The 23,328-nt window shown below is 46.0% G+C and overlaps 1 protein-coding gene across 1 annotated transcript in view; it reads left to right on the top strand.

The window, feature by feature from the left end:
* The first annotated feature begins 354 nt into the window (after positions 1-354).
* The window catches only part of TGFBR3 (transforming growth factor beta receptor 3), a 211,997-nt gene continuing 189,023 nt past the window's right edge, over positions 355-23,328 (top strand). Inside the window, exon 1 of the mRNA XM_080654990.1 lies at positions 355-655. The gene's annotated coding sequence lies outside the window, so the exon portion shown is untranslated. The remainder of the gene's footprint in view (positions 656-23,328) is intronic.

The raw sequence follows: 23,328 nt of genomic DNA, 5'->3' as shown, positions 1-23,328 counted from the left end.
AGGGACCCAGCTTGAGGGAGCGATCTCTGCAGCTCGCATCTGAGTAGCTGTGCCCTCTCACCCCAATCTTCCTGGAGGAATGGGACCCCCACCCGTCGCCCCAACCTGGGCGCGCAGCAGCCCGGCTGCTCCCCGTGTTCCTTCTCTTCCTCCCTCCTTGGTCCGAAGGGAAACGCAGGCTCGAGCAGCGCTCCGTGCTCATCCATCAGTCCGGGAGGAAAAGGGGGAGGAGAGAGGAGGCGGGCGGCGGGAGGAGGAGTTTCTCTGCGGCCCGGAGCCTCGGTGGGGCCGGCGGGGGAGGAGCGCCCTTCCCCCCGCGCGCTGATTGCTGTGGCGTCCTGCCCGTCCCCGCCCGCGTGTGTGAGGCTGGGGAGTGCGCTGGTCGGCCCGATGGGGGTAATCGAGGGTTTCGGGGACGCCGAGCGGCGCTTTCCTCTTCCTAGTGAGTGAGGGAGGGAAGTCGGTGGCTGTCGTGCGCGGCCACTTTCCCTGCGTGGTCCCCGGAGCTCCCTGCAGGCGGTGAAAGTCCCGGCGGGTCCGGATGGCGTAGTTTGGCCGCGGCAGCAGCTGCAGGAGCTCGCCGCCGAGTGCTGGGCGGGGGAACTTTCCTCCAACTTGCAGCGGGTGGATCTCCGCTTGACACACCGCCTCCGAGGTACGTGCCAGCCCGGCCCGCGGCTCCGCAGCCCACGCCGGGACCCCCGGGCACGCCGCTAGCCCAGCAGCACCGCCCCGGCCGCGGGCTCTGCAGGCTGCGCGGTGCCTGTTGGCGCTGCTCTGGGCTCGGTGCCTGCTCCACGGCCGGCGTCGCTCCGGCCGCCCGGACCCCCGGGCTTGGCAGGGTGGCCCTGGTCGGGCGCCGAGGAGCCAGGACCCGCGGCGCGTGGGGAGCAGACGCCCCGGGTGGGCAGAGCTCGGGCGATGCGCGGTGCAGGGGCAGACCTCTCCTCCACGCCTGCCGTCATTCCGCTTCTCCGCGGTGTCTTAGGACTCCCGCGGGACGCGCTGGCCACTTCCCACTGAGCGCGTGACAGCGCGGTGGGAAGGTTTGTTGTGGGTTTGCACTCAGTGGCCGCTGCAGAGGCTGCAGCCGTGGGACCCGGGCTCCGGAGGGACCTCGCTGCGCTCCCCGCCGGCCGCACCCTCAGGCGCACGTTGTGGGCGGCGCGGAGCCCTGCAGCCGGGAGCCCCAGCGGAGAACGTCCCCTCACCCTTCCCCCCTGTAACTTATTAGCTGTCTTCCCCAGTTTATGTTGAAGGCATTTCTTGCTCATTTGGTTAGAACAAGCTTGGAAATCTCGGACTGCTTGCAATCTTGTTCTTATTAGGGCATTTGCCCACTTTCCATGATCGCGTAGTGCAGGGAACCGGCTTGTCAAGCGTGAATTACCGAAGCAGAGTAGAACTTCGTGGATGTGGGGTTTACAACACAAGCTCAGAGAAGAGAATCGCTCCATTCCCTTAGCTGTGAAATGGGAATCATAATAGAGTCCTGGCCTCATCGAGTTGCTGTGTTCGTGCTGCCTGTCCTGAGCCCAGAGGTGACAGAGAAGATGGAGGGGGCTAGGGGGCGGTGGGACTGACAGACAGACTGGGAAGGGGAGCCGGGTATTTTCTGAACTCCGTCGCCAGAGAAGTAAGCGAGGGCTTAGGGAGGATGGAAGTCTCTGCAAGTAGCAAAGCACATGTCAAGACCTTTCAGTTTTTCTGAAATGGTACTTCAAGCCTGCAAGCAGTTACTTCGGTGTGAAACGAGCAATTTCTTTTGAGTAATAATCCATAGCTGCCGTTTATTGAGCCCAAACTCTGTGCCGGATACTTAGATGCCTTTCCGACACCGTTGCACCTCATCTTCACACCTACTCTTCGGTAAAAACATTAATAGTTCCCTTTTACAGATTAAGACACTGGAGGTTAGTGACTTGCCCAAGCTCCTACACAACTTTCTATTAGTTCTGACTCCAGAGTTAGTCAGTCAGCAGAGAGCAGCAAGTACAGTCGGATTTGTATGCAGTGAGCCCAGGCTCTTCTCCCACTGTTCAGCTTCCCATCTGAGTTGAACACATCTCCCTTGAAACACAAATAGGGTATCTGTGGTTAATTTAGGTGATATACTTATGGGGGTGCCAAATCACAGCTCCTTTGAAACTGGCTCCAAGTAATTATATATAGAACTCTGACCTGTGTTAATGAACATGGATCTTTATTCTTAATTTCTTTTATTAATTCTCCAGACATTGTTGGTCAGCATTGCTTGTCTTCCCTAGGAAACAGCTTGGGGTTGGCACAAGAGGCAGGGAAATAATTCTTATCCCCTCAAGGGCTATTAAAATGAAATTGATTTCATGCCATTGTGTCAGTTAAAGGATGTTGCTCTGTTTCTTGGTGTTCTCTGCTGTTGGCTTTAATTCTGCATTGTTTAGTGTTTCAAGGCTTCAGCATATTTTTTGCCCTTCAGTTTGTCTTTCTCATTTGTCAGCTTTAATTTTTCCTGTTTTGATGGAATCTGACCGTTACATGGCAGCTCTGCTTAACAACTGTTGATCCAGCTCATGTTTTTAAATATAAAAGTCACCAACTTACTTTTGAACGCCAGCACTTCAAAGGCAACCCCTGGGGAATTCATTGTTATTTTGAGTATTAGCCAACAGGGGGAGCATAACACACTATTGATGTCTGTTAGGCCTGTAAACCAGTTTTTACCGTAATAAGCATACATTTTAGAAGTGTAAAATGTTTTGAATTTATCTAGTAAAATAACCAAGTTGCTTTCTGAGTTTACAATGGAGAACTGGGTTTAATTTCAACTGATGACAATGAGAATGACCTTGAGGACAAGGCCTGCATGTATATATTGGATATGTGTCAACTCTGTGGTGGCTGGACAGATATTAAATACATATGTAATTTTTTTCCATTTGTTTTCCTAAGAGGTGATTGTAAAGTAGTTTTGTGTATTCTGAATAATATTTGAAGTTATTGAGGAGAACTGGATGTCCAGAGAGACCCATTGTGAATCTTTTGTAATGATCTCCATTTGTCTTTTGTAGAAAGCTGCATGTAGTGGATTTGTTCTCAGTGAGGTTGGTACACCCCAAATCCTATCATTATAATTTTTCATTAACATTTTCCAAGTGCAAGACAATAAGGGATTGTTATCTTGAGTACCAGCATTTCTTTTTTTTTTTTTTTAATATATTTTATTGATATTTTACAGAGAGAGGAAGGGAGAGGGATAGAGAGCTAGAAACATCGATGAGAGAGAAACATCGATCAGCTGCCTCCTGCACACCTCCCACTGGGGATGTGCCCGCAACCAAGGTACATGCCCTTGACCGGAATCGAACCCGGGACCCTTCAGTCCACAGGCCGACGCTCTATCCACTGAGCCAAACCGGTTTCGGCTTGAGTACCAGCATTTCTATTACTGTGCATTCTTCAGAAGCTTATATTTTAGTATAGTATGTTCAGAAGTGTCATGTAAGTATAATATAAACCATATTAAAGAAGTAACAGTCAACCTGACTTTAAAAAAAAGTTTTATTTTTTTTTAATTTCTTTATTGATTAAGGTGTTACATATGTGTCCTTATTCCACCATTATCCCCCATCCCCCACCACTCATGCCCTCACCCCCCTGTTGTCTGTGTCCATTGGTTAGGCTTATATGCATGCATACAAGTCTGAAAAAAGGTTTCTGATCTTCGCAGTTTTGTAGGCCAGTTTCCTTTCTTGTTTCTTATGCATCAGGTACTATTGACTTAACTTTATTTCATTTACCAAGTTAGGATCAAGGGGATTTTATTTTAAAATAACTTTCAGATTTAGTTTCTTCTTTTTAAATCTCAGCATTGCACTTACACTTTGGAGTAGCATTTTATTTAGGATTTAATTTAATCTTCCATGCTCTCATCCAGTTTACTCTGATTCAGCAAACATTTATCAAACCCCGGTTCCCTAATAGGCTTATGGCTCCTGGTCTTAGAGTTTGGCAAATTAGTTGTCCTCTTTCAATCCTCTGATAGCAGGGGGCCAAGATGCCTTAAGGCTTCTGGGTGCCATTGTAGTGAAAAGCCTTTATAGATGACGAAATTGATTTGTTTAAAGAAAAGTATTGTCCCATTCTTTTTCAAGGCTCAAAGGAATTAATCTTTTCCTTTTGCATGCAAACTTGGTTGTATCTTGTAAAAATCAGGTGACTGCTGGCTTTTCTAAGGACAGAATCTGTGCCTAAGTGCCTAGAGCCAAAGGACTCTTAAAAAAAAAGTCTATTGATTTCAGAGAGAGGAAGGGAGAGACAGAGAGAGAGAAACATTGATGTGATTGATCAGCTGCCTTCTGCACACTCACTGCTGGGGATTGAGCCCGAAGCCCCTGCGTGGGTGACCAAGCCACACCCGCCCAGCCAAAGGTCTCTTGATGTCCTGTGAGTACTAAGAAGGTAATCGCTCTGACTTCTTTAGTACTAAGTGTTGACTGATTTCCTGGGTTTGAAATCTGTAGTTAAGTTCTGACTTTACATTTCTTCTCTTTTTAAATCCTTACCTGAGGATATTTTCCCATTGATTTTTAAAAAGAGAGGAAGAGAGAGGCGAGGGAAAGACAGGGAGATATCGATGTGAGAGAAACACATCGATTGGTTGCCTCTTGCAGGAGCCCCGACCAGGGCTCAGGCCAGGGAGGAGCCTGCAACCAAGGTACGTGTCCCTGACCGAAATCAAACCCGAACCCGGGACCCTTCAGTCCACAGGCCGACGCTCTCTCCACTGAGCCAAACTGGCTAGGGCCTGACTTTACATTTCAAGCTTAACAGACTGAACAGTTAGAATTTAAAGGATGACTGGTAAGTATTAACATTGCTGTAATATTTCTCCTGGATGAATTTGCTTTGTGGTAATTTTGAATTACCCTTCTTCTTGATAGTCCACTTTGAAAAACTTTTTTGCCTTCTTTCATTGCTCTTGGGCAAAAACTAATTGTAATTCTCAGGTTCATTAATGAGAATTTTTTTTTCTCTTAAGCTATTATTTTTTTTACATCAATTTGTTGTTCCACTTATGTGTGCATTCATTAGTTGTTTCTTGTATGTGCTCTGGTCGGGGATCGAACCCACAATCTTGGGGTAGTGGGACAATGCTCTAACCAACCGAGCTACCTGGCCAGGGCTCTCTTAAGTTATTTTAAAAATGTTATTATTGCTGTTTCAGTCTGTCTGCTGGAGCATTTTCCTTATATTTTAAACTTCTTTGGAAATTTTAAAACTTAAACAATGTTAACTACTTTCTGAAATTTGCATAACTCAAGTTAGGTAAATGTTTTTAGGGATCTTTAATGTAAAAGTAACCTTGTATTGCCTCTAGGAACATGCACAGTTAGAAGTGAAAGCGTGAATCTAGGTTATATGAAAAGCTAGCCTTTCACAAATAACAGCCTCTAATAATTTCAGTGAGGGCGTTTGTGGCTTTGGAAGAATATTACTGCAGCAAGATCCATGGCAGCCATTTCTCTGGTTCCACATCTTCAGGGTAACACTTGGAATGATAGCATTGTCTCTGTAGCATTTCATGAAACACAAGCTATTGCCAATGTGTTAGGATTCTAGTCAAGCTGAGATCAACACAGCTTCGAAGGGCCTTCAGGGAAGGATCTGGGTCCATTTCTTGGGCTCTGCCCATTTCTAGATTTTTGGTTTTATATCTTTTGAAATAGCACACTTGGTTGCTAACTGACATTGAGCTTTATTTTCTCTGTTTGCAAAGCCCTTGCACAGATTTAGTACCGATTTCTAGCATTCTTCTCTTCGGAAAGAGTAATGATTCTCACTCTTAACCAAGATGTGCGCAATAGTTAGTGTTTGATGCAACAGTCATAAAAATTTTGTGTGAGGCCAATCCCATTTTGACTTTATTCAATTTTTTAAAATTCTTCAGTTTTCTAGGCCAAACATCAAGACTTAATAGGCTGACAACGACAGGTATACCTACAAGGGATGGAGGCCATATTTAAAATTGAGATTGCTCTAAAGATCTGAAACTTGGGCCTCAGAACCATGCCCAGATCATCCTGATATGTCCTGCTTAAGGTAGATTACCATCTGGTGTTTGTGCTGAAAGCTTCTTCAAGTCTGGGGAGAAGACATAGTAGAGCCTGGAAAAGTTCAATTTTAGTATTTAATGTTAAATTGTTGCAAAATAATAATTTATTTTTTAATTTAAATTTTATTTATTGATGGAGAGAGAGAGAAAGAGAGGTCTGTTTGTTGTTCCACTTATTTATGCATTCATTGGTTGCTTCTTGTATGTGCCCTGACTGGAGATTGAACCTGCAACCTTGTCATATTGGGACGACTCTTCAACCAACTGAGCTACCTGGCCAGGGCTGCCACAATAATCATTTAGAGTTAAGTCTAAAATGTTAGTTCTGTCTTTACTTTAAGGAAAAGGATAGTAATGCAGAAGCATATACTCTCCCTACCTCTTGGACACTGGATGCTGGGAAAGGTGGGCGTCAGATTGGGTGCGGTTTGAAGAAGGAAGATGTGCCTGCTTGCCTGTCCTTCCAGGTGCATACTTCATTTCCCTGCTTCTCACTGAAGGTCAGGTTTGTGTGTGAAATTGCAGATGGACCATTTGTAAAAACACATTGAAGTGGATTAGTCCTTGGAAAAATGACCTTTAGAAAATAGTGTTCACAAATACTAGTCCTTGAGCTTTGTTGTTGATCAGATTGCCCTGGGAGATGGCCTGTAGTTTTATAGGCTTGATGACTCAACCTACCATTGATAGTAAGAACACCTGGTGGAGGGCGTAGCAGAAGTTGGATTTCTATTTTTTTTTTTTAATTCTTACTATACCATTTTATTAATGGAAATTTGGTGACTACTTAATTCCATTTGCTGTGCGAGAAGATTCCCTTTTGGGAGTATCATTTGGTTAGCATTTTTAGTGACTTACATGTTTTGACAGTATGAAATTGGTCATTGGATGCAAAAATACACTGCTGGCTATTTGCAATTTCATTTCATAATTAACTAACTGTATGGTGAGTGCAGGAGCAGAATGTGGCCTTTTTTCATACTTGGGAGATTATTTGAGTTAAAATACGTAGATTCAAATCTCAAAGCTCTGTGTTCACGTGGGTACCCTAAGTACTTTTGTATGATATTCCCTGTGTTGTTATGAGTTATGTCTTTTCTGTTATTTTTTCTTTAAGACAGAACATAATCAAACACAAAACTCTAATGAGTATCCATAAAGAATCAATGTCTCATTTTGTTACAATAGACTTTGTGCAAATGGAATTCAACGTTGAGGGAAAGCACCACTGACTCATTGCAAACATTTTGCATCAGTGTAGTGGAAGGTCTTCCCTATGTGTGTGGGAGAAGTTTCTGATCTTCTAAGTGGGCATGTTTACTATTGCTGGTCTCTTTTTGCCAGTGTTTCTAAGCAGGCATTCCTCTTACTTTTCTCATTTGTGTGTCTTTGTAGAGATTGTTACTTGTCGAGTGTTCACAGTATACCATCTGAATCATGAAAAATTACTTTGGCTAACAACCCACTTGGTGGAGGCGCACCTGTCTCTCTGTTTTGAGTTCATCATACTCATCGTTGCTGCACAGCCACTGGATGCATCATGCTTCTGACACAGGCGCCAGGGGAAGGATGGCTTGATGCAATCACAGTTTTCTGCACTAACATCTTTATTTCATTATTAGAGTGGTTGCTCTTTAAGATATTCAGAGTTTTACTTTAATTCAGTGTGTGGGCTAATAAGGAGGTTTCCTATAGAACCAGTTCTGCTAAATTCTTAAAAATGCTTCCAGAAAGTATCCCAAATACTATATACCGTGCTGGGTAGGGCCTTTGGTAATGTTTAAATGGAAGATACTGAACACAAAGCAGGATTCTACTTAGGTAGGGAGGTTAGGAAAGGGAGGGGAGTGTCTAATTTGTTAGGAAAAAAATCACTTTTGCATAATAATAAGGGATTTAAATGTTTTCTGTTGAAAACCCAAGGTATTTACCCCACCCTTGTTTCTCAGTGGTTGAGTGTTGACCTATGAACCCAGAGGTCACAGTTCCATGCCAGTCAGGGTACATGCCTGGGTTGCAGGCTTGATCTCCAGTAGGGGCTGTGCAGGAGGCAGCCAATCTATGATTCTCTCGCATCATTGATGTTTCTACCTCTCTCTCCCTCTCCCTTCCTCTCTGAAATCAATTTAAAAAAAGTATATATTTTAAAAGAAAACCTAAGGGATTTAAATGTGTTATGTACATAGGTAAGAGGTTTGCAAAAGAAATTTTGCTAAGGTTGAGGTTCTGCAGTTGGCAACTCCTGTAACCCCAAAGATCCTGTTCTCTGAAGCCAGGAAAAAGCAGTCTGTTTCCAATTATATATCACAAAAATAGGGAAATTAGGCCAAGAAAAATGATCATTTGGTGGTTGGGTTGCTTTTTTATAGAGGGTATGGGAGAAAGGATCGTTGATGCACTTAAAAAAAACCTGTTCGCTTTTATGTTGGCTTTCAAATTTTTCTCAAGCATTCTATATTGGAAATTAAGAGTAATTTTGGAATTAACCACTCTCACCTCCTTCGCCTCCTTTTTGTTTCTCGGAGCGCAAATAGAAGAGCAGTTAGGCAGTTTCTGCTGACGCTAAGGGGTTTGGTCGCAGAGTTCTGGGACTGATGGGTAGTTTTGGTAAAGCTGTTTCCTGAGTGAATGGTGCTAGGTTATGGGCTCCCAGTATCATACCAGGGAGTTGGAGCTATGGTGTGTTTGTTGTTGTTGTACTTTTTGCACTGCACTGAACAGAAATATAGTCCTGCTGGTTAGCATTATTCTGCTGGGGGAGAAAGACTAGGGATGCTAGAGTGAGAGGAGTACAGAGGTGAGAAGCCTGACTGCAAGGTGGATGGTGTGTGGGTGAATGTATTGTCCTCAGCACTTGTCAGAAGCAAATGGCCTTTTTGAAAGCCTGCTGCTAGTTTCAGGATTAGTGGCCCCGTGAGACCCAGGTGTTAACGAAGAGACATCACCCCCAGAAGATCTTAGTTCCTGTTTCTCACACCTTACACCTCCTCAGAGTGTTGAATAAAACTTTCCTGGTGATACAGAATCTTTGATAACAACTAATCTGTCAGGGCTGCTGGTGTTTAGCGCCCGCCACACCCTGACTCTGGGCGCTAGAAAAGGTGCCAGGTGCAAAATTCCGCGCTTGTTTCAGTCAGCATCTTCCCTGCCCTCTCTCCGCTGCGTTCGCTGCTTTATCCTCCTATCTGCCCCATGTTTTATCATCTTGGCTTCCCTGAAACGACCTCTCCTGGTTCCTCCTTACCTTCCTGATCTCTGTTCAGGTGTCCTTTTCAGCGTCTGATCCTCAGGTGTTGGCATTCTCCAAGGTTCAGTTTTCCCCTTCCCTTCCCTTCTTCTTTTTTCAGTTGCTCATATTTCCGTGCCTCAGTGGCCACATCGATGCCAGCAACTCCTTTCTGCCTCCTTGCTTCTCCCGGCCGATCACACTAACCCCACGGTGTCTTACCTGTAGCAGCTCTCAGCTGGCATTTTCTTCTCCATTTGCAAATCATCATCTCACCTGCACAGGTGTCTTCTAGTTGGTTTTCTTGGCTTGAGCATCTCTGTCTCAAAGTATGCATTTATTATGGTTGATAAACACATTATAGTTGGAGAATACAGATCTGTTTTTTTAAAAAAATATATTTTATTGATATTTTACAGAGAGGAAGGGAGAGGGATAGAGAGTTAGAAACATCGATGAGAGAAACATCCATCAGCCGCCTCCTGCACACCCCCTACTGGGGATGTGCCCCCAACCAAGGTACATGCCCCTGACTGGAATCGAACCCGGGACCCTTCAGTCCACAGGCAGACGCTCTATCCACTGAGCCAAACCGGTTTCGGCCACAGATCTGTTTTTGTTTCTTACATTTTAAAAAGCTCTGCTGTTCCATTATCCCTGGCACGGGATGTCCAGTTATTAACAACACAGCGTTAGCCTACTTTTTCAGCCATTTTTCCTTTACTTCCTCTGTGAACCTCACTGTGCTCATCCCGGACTCCTTAGGGTTTCCAAAGGATGCCCTGTGCTCTCACGCCCTGTTTCTTTCATACTTGTCCCCCCTCTAGCATCACCTTCTTTCCCTTCTCTCTGGAGGCCCCCAGTTTACTCATCTAGGACCCTTTACAAGGTTCCTCCTGGCAGGGGTTGGTTGCTTCCTCCCTTAATTTCTCTTACAGCACATCTATAGCCTCGTGAGAACTAATTTTCCTCCTCTGCCAGACTGTGGACTTCTCTAGAGCAAGATTCTCACCATCTTTGTATCCTGGGTGTGTGGCATGGGCTTGGCATATTTGTTGTCAAATTGAATTCTTCAACTCACTTCCAAGTCAGTTAAAGCATTGGGGAAAGAGCAAGCTTATAGTCATTACTAGAGGCCCAGTGCACGAATTTGTGCATGGGTGGGGTCCAGACGGCCTGGCCCCCATCAAGGTGGATTGGGGCCGGGCCTGTTGGGAGGAGGAGATGGCGGGAGGTTGATCAGCTGGCCCACCCCGATTGGGGCCCAATCAGGGCCGGGCCAGCTGGGGGGAGGGGCTGTGGGCAATTGGCTGGCGGGCCCCATCCCTGACTGGGATGTGGGGGACAATTGGGGGTCAGTGGCTGGGGGAGGGGCCATGGAAGATTGGCCAGCCAGCCCCACCCCCGATTGGTGTATGGGGGGCCGATTGGGGGTGGAGCTAGCTGGGGGGAGGGGCTGCAGGCCAGTCAGGGTGGTGGGGGCTGATCAGGGGTGGGGCTGGCCATGGGGAGGGGCTGTGGGTGGTGGGCTGGCTGGCCCTGCCTCTAATCAGAGTGGGAGAGCCGATTGGGGGTGGAGCTGGCTGGGTGGAGGGGCCACGGGCTGATCAGGGTGGTGGGGGCCCATTGGGGGTGGGGCCAGCTGGGGGCAGGGGCTGCAGGAGGTTGGCCAGCTGGCTCCACCCCCTATTGGGGTTGGGGGGTTGATCAGGGGCGGGGCTGGCCAGGGGGAGGGGCTGTGGGTCAATCAGGGTGGGGCAGGCTGATCAGTGGGCGGAGTGGCCGGGAGGGGGGGGGGAGAGGCTGTGGGAGGTTGGCCGGCCGGCCCCCCCACCCCAATCTGGCTAGTTCACTGGCTGCAGTGGGCATCATAGCAACCTGTTGTTCTAGTCATTATAGCTTTCTGGTCGCTAGCTTTATATATATATATATATATATATATATATATATATATATATATATACACACACACACACACACACACACACACACACACACACACATACACTAGAGGCCCGGTGCACGAAATTCGTGCATGGGGGTGTGTATCCCTCAGCCCAGCCTGCACCCTCTCCAATCTGGGACCCCTTGAGGGATGTCTGACTGCCCGTTTAAGCCCGATACTGGTGGGATCAGGCCTAAACGGGCAGTTGGACATCCCTCTCACAATCCAGGACTGCTGGCTCTCAACTGCTCACCTGCCTGCCTTCTTGATTGTCCCTAACTGCTTCTGCCTGCCAGCCTGATCACCCCCTAACCACTCCCCTGCCAGCCTGATTGATGCCTAACTGCTCCCCTGTAGGCCTGGTCACCCCTAACTTCCCTCCCCTGCAGGTCTGGTCACCCCTAACTGCCCTCCCCTGCAGGCCTGGTCACCCCTAACTGCCCTCCCCTGCAGGCCTGGTACCCCCAACTTCTCTCCCCTGCAGGCCTAAGTCCCCCCCAACTGCCCTTCCCTGCAGACCCAGTCACCCCCAACTTCCCTCCTCTGCTGGCTTGGTCACCCATAACTGCCCTCCCCTGCAGGCTTGATCGCCCCCAACTGCCCTCCCTTTTAGGCCTGGTCCCTCCCAACTGCCCTCCCCTACAGCCTGATCGCCCACAACTGCCCTCCCTTACAGGCCTGGTTCCTCCCAACTGCCCTCCCCTGCTGGCCATCTTGTGGTGGCCATCTTGTGTCCACATGGGGGCAGGATCTTTGACCACATGGGGGCAGCCATCTTGTGTGTTGGAGTGATGGTCAATCTGCATATTACTCTTTTATTAGATAGGATAGATGTCATAACCATAGGAAAGACAAAGGAAATCAATGCACAGTCACAGAGTTTAGGGGTAGAGTGGGGCTCAGAAATATCCTCTTTTTAAGTCGCTCAAAAGCTGAGAAGAACCAGGTTCAGAGAGGTTAGGAGGACTGCCCAAGGTCACATGGCTGAAAGAGTGCTTCCCTCTGCCCTTCTGCAATATTCTCCACCCAATAGCCAGAATGGCCCTGATAAAACCTAAGTCAGATCCTGTCATTCTTCTGCTTGAAACACTCTACCGTTCCTGTCTTACTCAGAATAAAAATCAAAATCCTTACATCGATCTGTAAAGTTGTACATAACCAGTCCCTGACTCCCTCGCCTGCTACTTTAACCGCACTCCCCTGGCTCACTCACTCTGCTCCATGGCCGGCTTGCCATTTTCCTAGCCCGCCAGACACATTCTGTCTCAGGGCCTTTGCTTGTGTTCTTTTCTTTGCTTGAAATGTTTTTCTCCTAAATAGCTACCAAGTTCACTTCCGATAGCTCCTTACTCAAAACAAAGAAACACACCAAACCAGAGACCCTCAAATATGTCCTTTCCTTGTTTTTCTGCTTTACTTGTTTTCTTAGCATTTATTTCGGTCTCATATACAATTATATATCTTGTTTATAATCTACCCGGACTAAGCTCCACGAGGGCAGGGATTTTTATATATTTTATTCCTTGTTGAATCCCCACACCTAGAACAGTCTTGGCATTGAACAGGCACTTGATAAATATCTGTTGGATGACTACATGAATAAGAAGAAGCAAGATTTTGTGGATTTCTTACAGTTAAATGTACACTTATGATATTAAAAAGGGAAAACCATCAGGTCTGTCTGGAAGAAGGAGAATCTGATGTTTAAAAAGCCACGTTCGAGGCCTGTCAGACTAGAACACTGACCTCTTTTTAGTTGTCTGACTTGAAGCAGCAACTGTGGGCTCTCCCCATCTCCCCAGCCTTCCAAGTGGCTTGGGAAGACTCCCCTTTTACTTCCAGCAGGCTCCGGCTTGCTGTGGTTTCTCTCTGCCTGTGGTTTGCCCTTTAACCCATGGGGCTGCAAAGATGAAAAGTAAACACAGCATTAAAGGAAAGAACTGAGGGAGAGGAGCAGACTTCCCTTGTGGCCCTGACATCTTCCCCTGGCGCTGGGCCCATCTGCGGGGCAGCTCGCTGGACCTTCCAGCGTTGCCGCAAGGCTGTGCTCTAAGGAGTGGTCTGGAGACCACCAGGCCAGATGACTTTCGAGTTTTACTTTGATGTTCTAATTTCTTTGAAAAGAAATGGGAAGTTTAGACGGAAAGGACATTGGAGAAAGGATTTTTTTTTAAAATTAAATTACCATCTTAATTTTGAAGAGAGGTTTTAACCCTTCTCAAGACAGAGGATTGCAAAGGAAATGACTGCTTCCTTCTGTCAGAGCTGCAGTGAGGAGGCGCTGCTGGGATTCAGACCTGTGCAACCAGTGTTACATCCAAGGCCCAGTCAGTGACACTTTTGAAGCAGCATCTAATGTGGAGGCAGAGCTAACTTATATAGGGTAACAGTGATGTCAGCGTGATGTGCTTCCCGCTCTTCTGCTCTTCGTGAAAACATCAGTGTGGTTCCCGGAGAGCCCACCTCAGCAGGACAGGAGGCCCAGCCCAGGAAGCCAAAGGCTTAGGAGGAAGCGATTGGCCATGTACAAAGCCGGCAGCATAATGGAATCCTGGGGCTCAAAACTATCAAATTGAAAATAAATGGCCTTGATTGGCGCTAAGTTATCCATGACCTAGTCAAAAATCATAGCTACTATTTCCTGGACCCTAAGGCCATAGTAGGTATTAAGTGCTTTCCCATGTTATTAACTAACTTAATCCTCGTAACAACCCCATTAGGGAAATAGAATCATTACCTCCACTTCACAGATGAGGCATGGGTGAGGCATGGCGGTGTTTAGGAAGTTGCCCACAGTGACACCACTGGGAAGAAGCAAGGCAGGGATTTGAACCCATGTCAGGTGGGGGTGGCATCCCACACTTTCTGCTCCTAGAACACACCAAGTGTACTCTCCCTGAGGGGCCTTTGTACTTGCCACCCACTGCCTGGGATATTTTTCCATCAGATACTGTCTCTCACCTCTCTGCTCAAATGTCACCTCATCTGAGAGGCCTTCTAAAAAGGTATCTGGTCACCAATTCCACTGTGTGGGAGGGGTGTTCCCCCCACACCTCAAGCAATTCTCAGACACCATCAGGGCGTCCAGGAACGCAAATCAATTCTGACACTATCTCTGTCTGCCAGGAGATAGCCTCAGATTCCACAGTTGAAGGGCTCAATCCTCTTCAGACACAGGTTCAAGCCTGTGCTCCTGACCTGCGGGCTATGGGTTGGAGGTCAGCTACCCCCTCCTTAGGAGCGATGTATTTGCTAGAGTGACTCACAGAACTCAGAAGCATTTTACCTACCAGGTCACTGGTTTATTATAAAAGGACTAGAGGCCCAGTGCACAAAATTCGTGCACCGGGGTGTGTGTTCCTCAGCCCAGCCTGCACCCTCTCCAATCTGGGACCCCTCAAGGGATGTCTGACTGCCCGTTTAGGCCCGATCCCACCGGGATCGGGCCTAAACGGGCAGTCGGACATCCCTCTCACAATCCAGGACTGCTGGCTCCCAACTGCTCACCTGCCTGCCTTCCTGATTGCCCCTAACCGCTTCTGCCTGCCAGCCTGATCACCCCCTAACCCAGCCTTGGGCAAACTACGGCCCGAGGGCCGGATCCGGCTGTTCTATCTGGTTCTCTTGCTCTCCCCTCCGCCCCTTTACTTTGAATTTATATTAGTTCACACAAACACTCCATCCATGCTTTTGTTCCAGCCCTCTGGTCCAGTTTAAGAACCCATTGTGGCCCTTGAGTCAAAAAGTTTGCCCACCCCTGCCCTAACCACTCCCCTGCCAGCCTGACTGATGCCTCACTGCTACCCTGCCAGCCTGTTTTCCCCTAACTGCCCTCCCTTGCAGGCCTGGGTCCCCCCAACTGCCCTCCCCTGCTGGCCTGGTCCCCCCCCAACTGCCCTCCCCTGCTGGCCATCTTATGTCCACATGGGGGCAGGATCTTTGACCACATGGGGGCAGCCATCTTGTGTGTTGGAGTGATGGTTAATCTGCATATTACTCTTTTATTAGATAGGATAGAGGCCTGGTGCACGGGTGGGGGCCAGCTGGTTTGCCCTGAAGGGTGTCCCGGATCAGGGTGGGGGTTCCCTTGGGGCGTGGGGCAGCCTGGGCGAGGGGCCTGTGGTGGTTTGCAGGCTGGCCACACCCCCTGGCGACCCAAGCAGAGGCCCTGGTATCTGAGGTTTATTTATCTTCTACAATTGAAACTTTGTAGCCTGGAGTGGAGCCAAGCCTTCTGCTTGCTCTGTGGCGGCAGCCATTTCTATGGGATTTATGTATCTTCTATAATTGAAACTTTGTAGCCTTAAGCGGAGGCCTGGGCTGGCCAGGTTGTGCAGAGGCTTGGCTTCCTCCATCGCCCGTGGCAACCCTAGCCTCCTGCTCTTTCCAGCTCTGTGGCTGCTGCCATTTCTGTTTGGGTTTATGTATCTTCTATCATTGAAACTTTGTAGCCTTGAGTGGAGGCCTAGGCCGGCAAGGGCAGGTGGAAAGCTTGGCTTCCTCCATTGATGGGGAAACCCAAGCCTCCCTCCTGCTCTCTGTGGCCATAGCCATCTTGGTTGGGTTTATTTGCATATTCGCTCCTAATTGGCTGGTGGGTGTGGCTTGTGGGTGTGGCTTATGGGTGTAGCAGAGTGATGGTTAATTTGCATATTACTCTTTTATTAGATAGGATGTAACTCAGGAACAGCCAGATGGAAGAGTCGCGTAGGGCAAGGTGTGTGGAAAGGCCATGGAGCTTCCCACAGCTCTCGCCTAGCACCACTCTTCCTGCATCTCCAGGTGTTCACCAACCCAGAAGCTCTCTGAATCTCACCATTTTAGGTTTTTATAGGAGCTTCATCATGTAAGAATGATTGATAAAATCATTGCCCATTGGCCATTGATTTATCCTCCAGCCCCTCTATTCTCCTCCATATATGTGGTTAGTTCTCCTGGCAACTGGCCCCCTCTTTAAGTGGGGGTTCAGAAGCCACCTCAGTAACATAAGACACCTTTATTCCTCTCATCACTTAGGAAATTCCAAAGGTTTTATCAGCTCTGTGCCAGAAGTAGGGAGGACCACCAAATATGTATTTCTTATTGTAAATTACACTACCACCCCTTCCCTGACCACTCTATCTAAACAACATCCTTCCTCTCATCACTCTTTCTCCTTAACCTGCTTTATTTTTCTTCATAGGACTTACCACCATTTGACACATTATATATTTGTGGTCTGTCTCCCCCTTCAGAAGGTAAACTCCATGACAACAGTGTCATGTTTAGTTCCCCGTGTCCCAGCTCCCGGAACAGTGTCAGAAACAAGATAGGTGCTAGTAAATGTTTGTTGAGTGAATGAATAAGGGAAACTAAAACTGCTGATTGAGCCTTGCCTCCCCGGTTTCAAAGTGAAATGACATCCCTCATGTTAGATCTGATCACACTGCACCACCAGAGGGTCTGTGCAGGGCCTGGGTGGAGAGTTGGAGGACTTCCTGTTTGAGGTTCAGAGCGTGGGCTGTGGAATCAGGCCTGGGCTTCTCTCCTGGAGCCAGGACTGGTTAGCTGGTGACCTTGGGGTTGTTTAGTATTGTAAAGCCTCACTTTTCTCACTGCAAAGGGGAGTAAAGGACATCTCTCTCCTTGGGTTGTTGAGAGGATGAAATGAGAAATTATGAAAAACACAGTAGGTGCTCAGTAGATGGTAGCTAGGTGTTGCGTGAGGTGAGAAGAGAAAAGCAGGTGCTAGTCTCTAATAGGAAGGTGAATGTGGTGTAAACACATGAACAACCACAGAATAATACAAAGCAGCACGTGGATAGGCCTTGGCTGTGCTGCTAACTAGCTGGGGAACGTGGGCCACTGGTTGAGCCTTTCTAATTCTTGGTTTTGCTAATCTGTAAAATTAAAGGGTTGGAGTAGATGTTATCTATTCTAACATTCTGAGTTGGCGTTGAGTAGATTTTAACATGGAACAAATTATACATAAAATGGCAAAGAGTTAGTGTTCACAGTGGGATGGGGAAAATCAGAACTGGCTTTTGGAATGAGATGAGTGGAACAAGTAGAACTCATGGAGTTTGAGGAATAGAATAATTATGGCAATTTTGATAAAATGGGTAGATCTGACATGATTCAGGTTTTGTGTGTGCTTACATCACTCACAAGATAATTCATTTAAATGCTTTTGTTTATATAAAATATGTGTTAAAAACAGCTAATGTATTAGTACCTTGGTGTACTATGGGTTTGGTTCCAGACCACCACAGTAAAGAGAATATTGCAATAATGAGTCACACAATTTTTTTGTTTCCCAGTGCATATAAAAGTTAACACTATACTGTAGTCTATTTAGTGTGGAATAGCATTATGTCCAAAACCACAATGTACATACCTTAATTTAAAGATACTTGATTGCTAAAAAATGCTAAGCGTCATCTGAGCCTATTGGAGAAATGATAGGCTTGCTTGACTCAGGGTTACCACAAACGTTCAATTTGCGAAAAACTCTGTACCTGCGAAGCACAAGAAAGCAGAACTGGATGAAACAAGGATGCCTGCATTTTATGCACAGTTGTGTCGTCAAATTGAATGTTTTTCTTAAATGATACTTTCCAGTTCCTGCTAGCCATTACATGGTATGCATTTCAAATTCCCACCAGTGAGTTTGAAGTCTCATTTTATAGGAGGGACTCAGAATTAGTTGATAGCCCATTTAATGGCAATTCCAAATAAGGTACAGGGTAAAAGATTTCTTGTTTAATCGCTTCACATTAGAGATGAAGAAATTAAAGCCCAGGATGAAGTCACTTGTCTGAGCTTGTAACACATATGGATGCCAGAACTCCCACCTGTCCTGTTCCTTCGAGGCTGCCTGGGGGTATAGGTTGTTTCTTAGGCAAAGCTCTTATTTGATGGTTTATCTTTTACTTATTGGGAAATGTCCTGACAATTCAGCATCGATCCATACTACTTTTCATTGTAAAGTGCACAGCATGATACCTTTAGCAGATGTCTGCTCTGACCAAGCGTGAGCTCGTAGACTGTGAGCCCTCCTTCTGGAGTGAACAGAGAGTGGGAAAGCCATACCTGGAAGAAAATAATTACATGAAGATTTACCTGCAGTGTTGACGTGCACGGCATTCCAGGTGTCCACGTTTAATTTCATCTGAGAGAACCAGAGGAGGCTTCCTTAAGAGGTAACGCTTGGACACAGACCTGAGACCTGAAGGTGTTAGAAAGAGGCCATGTTAGGGGGACCAGGGAGGGTCATTGAGGTCCAACACAGTGAACATTGCTTCTGGAAGCAAGTGCTTGGCCTTTGGTGGAACCGAACGGAGATGAGCGTGGTTGGACCATGCGGAGGATGAGGTTGGACGAAGTTGGCAACATCCAGCAGCCACATGAAGGGTTTTAATTCTTAAAGTTTCACATGCTTGGCCTGCTGAGCCCTTTCCTTACCAAATAATATCTGTTAAATAATTGAAATGTATCTATTGAGGAATTACCACCACCCAAGAGAAATAATTTTATATTAGAAGTCAGTGAGATAAATAAAAGTAAAACTAGTATACTTAGTGGTAATTAGCAAGATAGTCTATTGTTGGAGCATTTATTCTAAATTCATAAATTTGCAGCATTCCTATGAATATAAATAAACACATGAGTCATATATTTTAGTAAATTTGCTATATATTTGTACAGAGTCTACTGGAGGTCTAGGAGATGTTGCTTCCCCAAAGCTTTTTTTAATGGCCTGGTGCTTGTGAGGGCCTAAGGGATGATGACGGGTGTCCTGAGAATATTCAGATTGCTGAGTTGGGCTGGAATAATTGCAGCTCCATGATTTAATAAGCCCGTATGGTGATGGCTGATTCCTCACTCCAGGCAGTTTGGCTGGTTTGGTGGTAGTGCCAGGCTGGGTTCCACAGCTCCGGACTAAACCCCTGAAGCTAATTTGGGAATTATAAGGTAGAACTAAGTAGGACCTGCAGCCCGATCCTTGTAACTTACACCAGGGATGCTGAGGCAGGAGCTGTATCGCCCTTTAGGAACTTTTCCATATTCTAACTAACTTTAGGACTCATATCTTGTATTGAGTTTGGAATCATTATCTTTTGGTGATAGAAGGAATTGTTGAAATTTTAGTGGATAAAGTCTAAATCCCAAATTAGTGCAAATTTTGATGTAAACTAACTATATTATCTCACTATTAGTAGTTTGCTTGTTTTTTTGAAAGTCTAGATGTATTTTAACCATAAAAGCTTCAATGACTCTTATTTTTAAAAAACACTGTGTGGGCCTGGTATTGTTTTAGGTACCTTACCCATATTCTAGATCAGTGGTCGGCAAATTCATTAGTCAACAGAGCGGCAAACCACGGCTCGCGAGCTGCATGTGGCTCGTGAGCCGCAGTTTGCCCACCACTGTTCTAGATCATATTACAATCAAAATATCATTATCATTTTACAGATGAGGGGTGATGAAGGCTAAATGACTTCAATGTAACACATCTGGGTAAGCCATGTTGGAACCCTCAAATCAGTTCTCTATTAATTCTGGCTTAAAATTATAAGTAACAAAAATCTTTGGATGCAAAAATATTAAACGTGAAAGGTGGTTCTTGGACTATTGCAAGGGTGAGTGAAAAATCTGTCCTAATTTGTGGACCTGAACAAAACAACCTTGTAAAATGTATTCATGCCCACCCTCCCCTTTGTGCTGTATTTTGCTTGGGCACTGAGGTCTGTTGTGCTTGGGGTAGACAGAGGGCTTTTAAGGACTGATTGAAGGTCAGCCCCAATGAAACTAAGGATGTTGCAGCCAGAGATGTGTTAGTCACACTCTCAGCCAGGAGCCAGGGTGGAACAGGCCTGGAGGTGCAGGGTAGCGTGGAGTCCAGCTTCTCTGCACACCCTGGACCCTCTGTGCCTCCTGCCTCCTTACCCAGTGGGTGTTCATGTGGAATTTCATCCCTCAAGTACAGGTAGTTCAAGAGTAATCTTTTTTTCTTTTAATATATTTTTATTGATTTCAGAAAGGGAGAGGGGAGTGAGAGGTAGAAATATCAATGATGAGAGAGAATCATTGATTGGCTGCCTCCTACACACCCCCTACTGAGGATTGAGCCACAACCCAGACATGTGCTCTGGCCAGGAATCGAACCATGACCTGGTTCATAGGTTGATGCTTAACCACTGAGCCATGCTGGCCAGGCTCAAGAGTAATTTTTGTGTTTTCCTTGCCACTGGCAGCCACTGAATATTGGGAATTTAATTAATCTTAGGCTTCAGGAAAAAAAATCTGTTTGGTTGAGATAACTGCTAATTATAATGATAACTTTTATACTGTTACATCTACAATCTCATTTGATTCTTGCAACACCCTGTGATGTAAGTAAGGTTAGTTTTTTATCGTCTTACAAGTGAAGAAACTGAGGCTCTATTCTGATCTAAACCTCCTTTTTTGTCTGACCTGCTGTAAGAGTCTTAACTGATCTTCTATGTACTTTGGGCTCTCTTCAGTGTGTTCTCCATACAGTACCCAGGGAAATCTTTATTTATTTTTATTTTTTCCTGTTTTATTGAGATATAATTGACATAATGTGTAAGTTTAAAGGATACGGTGTAATGACTTGATATATGTATATATTGCAAAATGATACCACAGTAAGCTTAGTTAACATCCATCACCTCACATAGTTGAAAATGTTTTTTTCCTTGTGATGAGAACTTTTAAGATTTACCCTCTTAGCAACTTGCAAATATACAACACAGTACTGCTAAAGATAGTCATTATTCCCAGAACTTACTTACCTTATAACTGGAAGTGTGTGCCTTTTGGCCACTTCCACCATTTCCCCTTTACCTACCCCTCACCTCTGGCAACCACCAATCTGCTCTCTGTTTCTATGAGTTCCGTTTTTTAGATTCCACATATAAGTGAGATCATACAGTATTTTTTCTCTGTCTGTCTGATTTAATTTAGCATAATGCCCACAAGGTCCATTCATGTTTTTGCAAATGGCAGGATTCTCTTCTTTTTTATGGCTGAATAGTATTCCATTATATATACACAAACACCACATTTTCTTTATCTGTCCATCTGCTGATGGTTGCAGGTTGTTTCTATGTCTTGGTTATTGTAAATAATGCTGCAGTGAGCACAGAGGTGTAGATATCTCTTCAGCATCGTGATTTCATTCCCTTTGGACATATACCCAGAAGTGGAATTGCTGGATCATATTGGGGTTCTATTTTTAATTTTTTGAGGAACCTCCGTACTGTTTTCCACAGTGCCCTGTACCAGGGACATTTTAAAAAACCCAGTGGGATTGCATCCCTTCCCTGCTTAAACCCTTTCTTGAACCTTATTCCTTGTCCTTTTGGCTTTGCAGCCATGTTCCCTCCCCAACAGGGACCTGTAATGGTTCCTCTACCTATAATGTCATCCCTTAGCTGACCTTTTAACCCTTTTCTTATCTTTCAGTTAGCAGATCTTTTTTCTTTAGAGTTCTTATAGCATGCAGTTACATATTTGTGATTGTTTATCCCATCTTTAAGCCCATGAGGACAAAGAACATGTCTCTTTGGCCATTATATTCCCATTGCCTGGCATGGAGTAAGCAATAAATAACGATTTGTTGAAGGAAGAAATTATGTGCAGGATATTAAATATCTTGCCTTATGTAATAAATGGTGTTACTTTTACTAGACTATAAGCTCCATGAGGGCAGGATTTTTGGCTCCTTTTTTTCCATGTTCTATTCCTGGCATCTTCAATGGTGCCTGGCTCAGTAAAAAATATTTGTTGAATATATTTTTTTAAATATATTTTTATTGATTTCAGAGAGGAAGGGAGAGGGAGAGAGAGATAGAAACATCAGTGATGAGAGAATCATTGATCAGCTGCCTCCTGTACAATCCCCACTGGGGATCAAGCGCAACCTGGGCACGTGCCCTGACCGTGAATCGAACTGTGATCTCCTGGTTCATAGGTTGATGCTCAACCACTGAACTATGCTGGCCAGGCATATTTGTTGAATATTGATTGTGATTAAATGCGATTCCAGAGATTTCTTCTCTAAAGCCAGGACCTGTCCCTGCCTTGTGACAACTCTGATTGAAAATGGGGATTTGGAATTACTCAGTTTCTCTGTGTAGTAGAGAAACCCGAGAGTTGCTGTTGTGACTCAGTGAGGTGGCTTTGCTTTCTCTGTGTACAGGTCCTGAAGGGCATCCAGATGTCATCAGACAAACAACAGTATCTGTTCTACATCCTGTGCTACACCCCTTTTTACATCTGCCAGGCTAGATATTGATGTCATCCATCCTGCCTCTTTTCTGAGTTCCCTGAATAACAGGTTGAATAGCCATCAGGACAATTCCTCCACCAGCTTTTATTTAACCATTTGCAGACTTCACAGTATATTTTTCTCCAAAACATTTACTGAAATGGCAGACTAGAAACATTTTAATGATTTGTTGGAAAGCCGTTTTATGTTTACGGTATGAGAAACTCAGGTGTTATTTACTATTTGAATTTAGGGAGAGTTGATGTTTTTATTCCACTGGATATGTCCTTTCTTTAAGATCTTTAAATTTGTTGAATATTTTCCTGACTAGTGGCCCAGTGCATGAAATTCGTGCACATTAAAAGGGAATTAATTAGAGGAAATACTTTAATATTGCTATTTGCCCTTTTTCTATAATAGAAGTGTCCAGCTGGTCCCACCTCCATTGGGCGACACCAAGACCCAGCTTGCCCCACCCCCGTCAAGCCCCACTGGGTGGGGGATGCAGCCTCATGTCCCGGTGCTGGGGCGGGGGGCGTGGCCTCAGGTCCCCTGGCCTGGCGCTGGGATGGTGGGGGGCACGGCCTCAGGTCCCCTGGTCCCGGTGCCAGGGCGGGGGTGCAGCCTCAGGTCACCCAGCATGGCACCAGGGAAGGGGGCGTGGCCTCAGGGGGTGCGGCCTCAGGGGTGTGTGGCCTCAGGTCTCCCGGCCTGGGCGCCGGGGTGGGGGTGGGCCTCAAGTCCCCCAGCCCAGCGCCGGGGCAGGGGGCGCGGCCTCAGGGGAATAC

This window comes from Plecotus auritus (assembly GCF_963455305.1).
Source record: "Plecotus auritus genome assembly, chromosome: 2".
Classification (NCBI taxonomy): Eukaryota; Metazoa; Chordata; class Mammalia; order Chiroptera; family Vespertilionidae; genus Plecotus; species Plecotus auritus.
The sequence above is the reverse complement of the archived record's forward strand: the minus strand, read 5'-3'. Positions and strand labels throughout refer to the sequence as shown.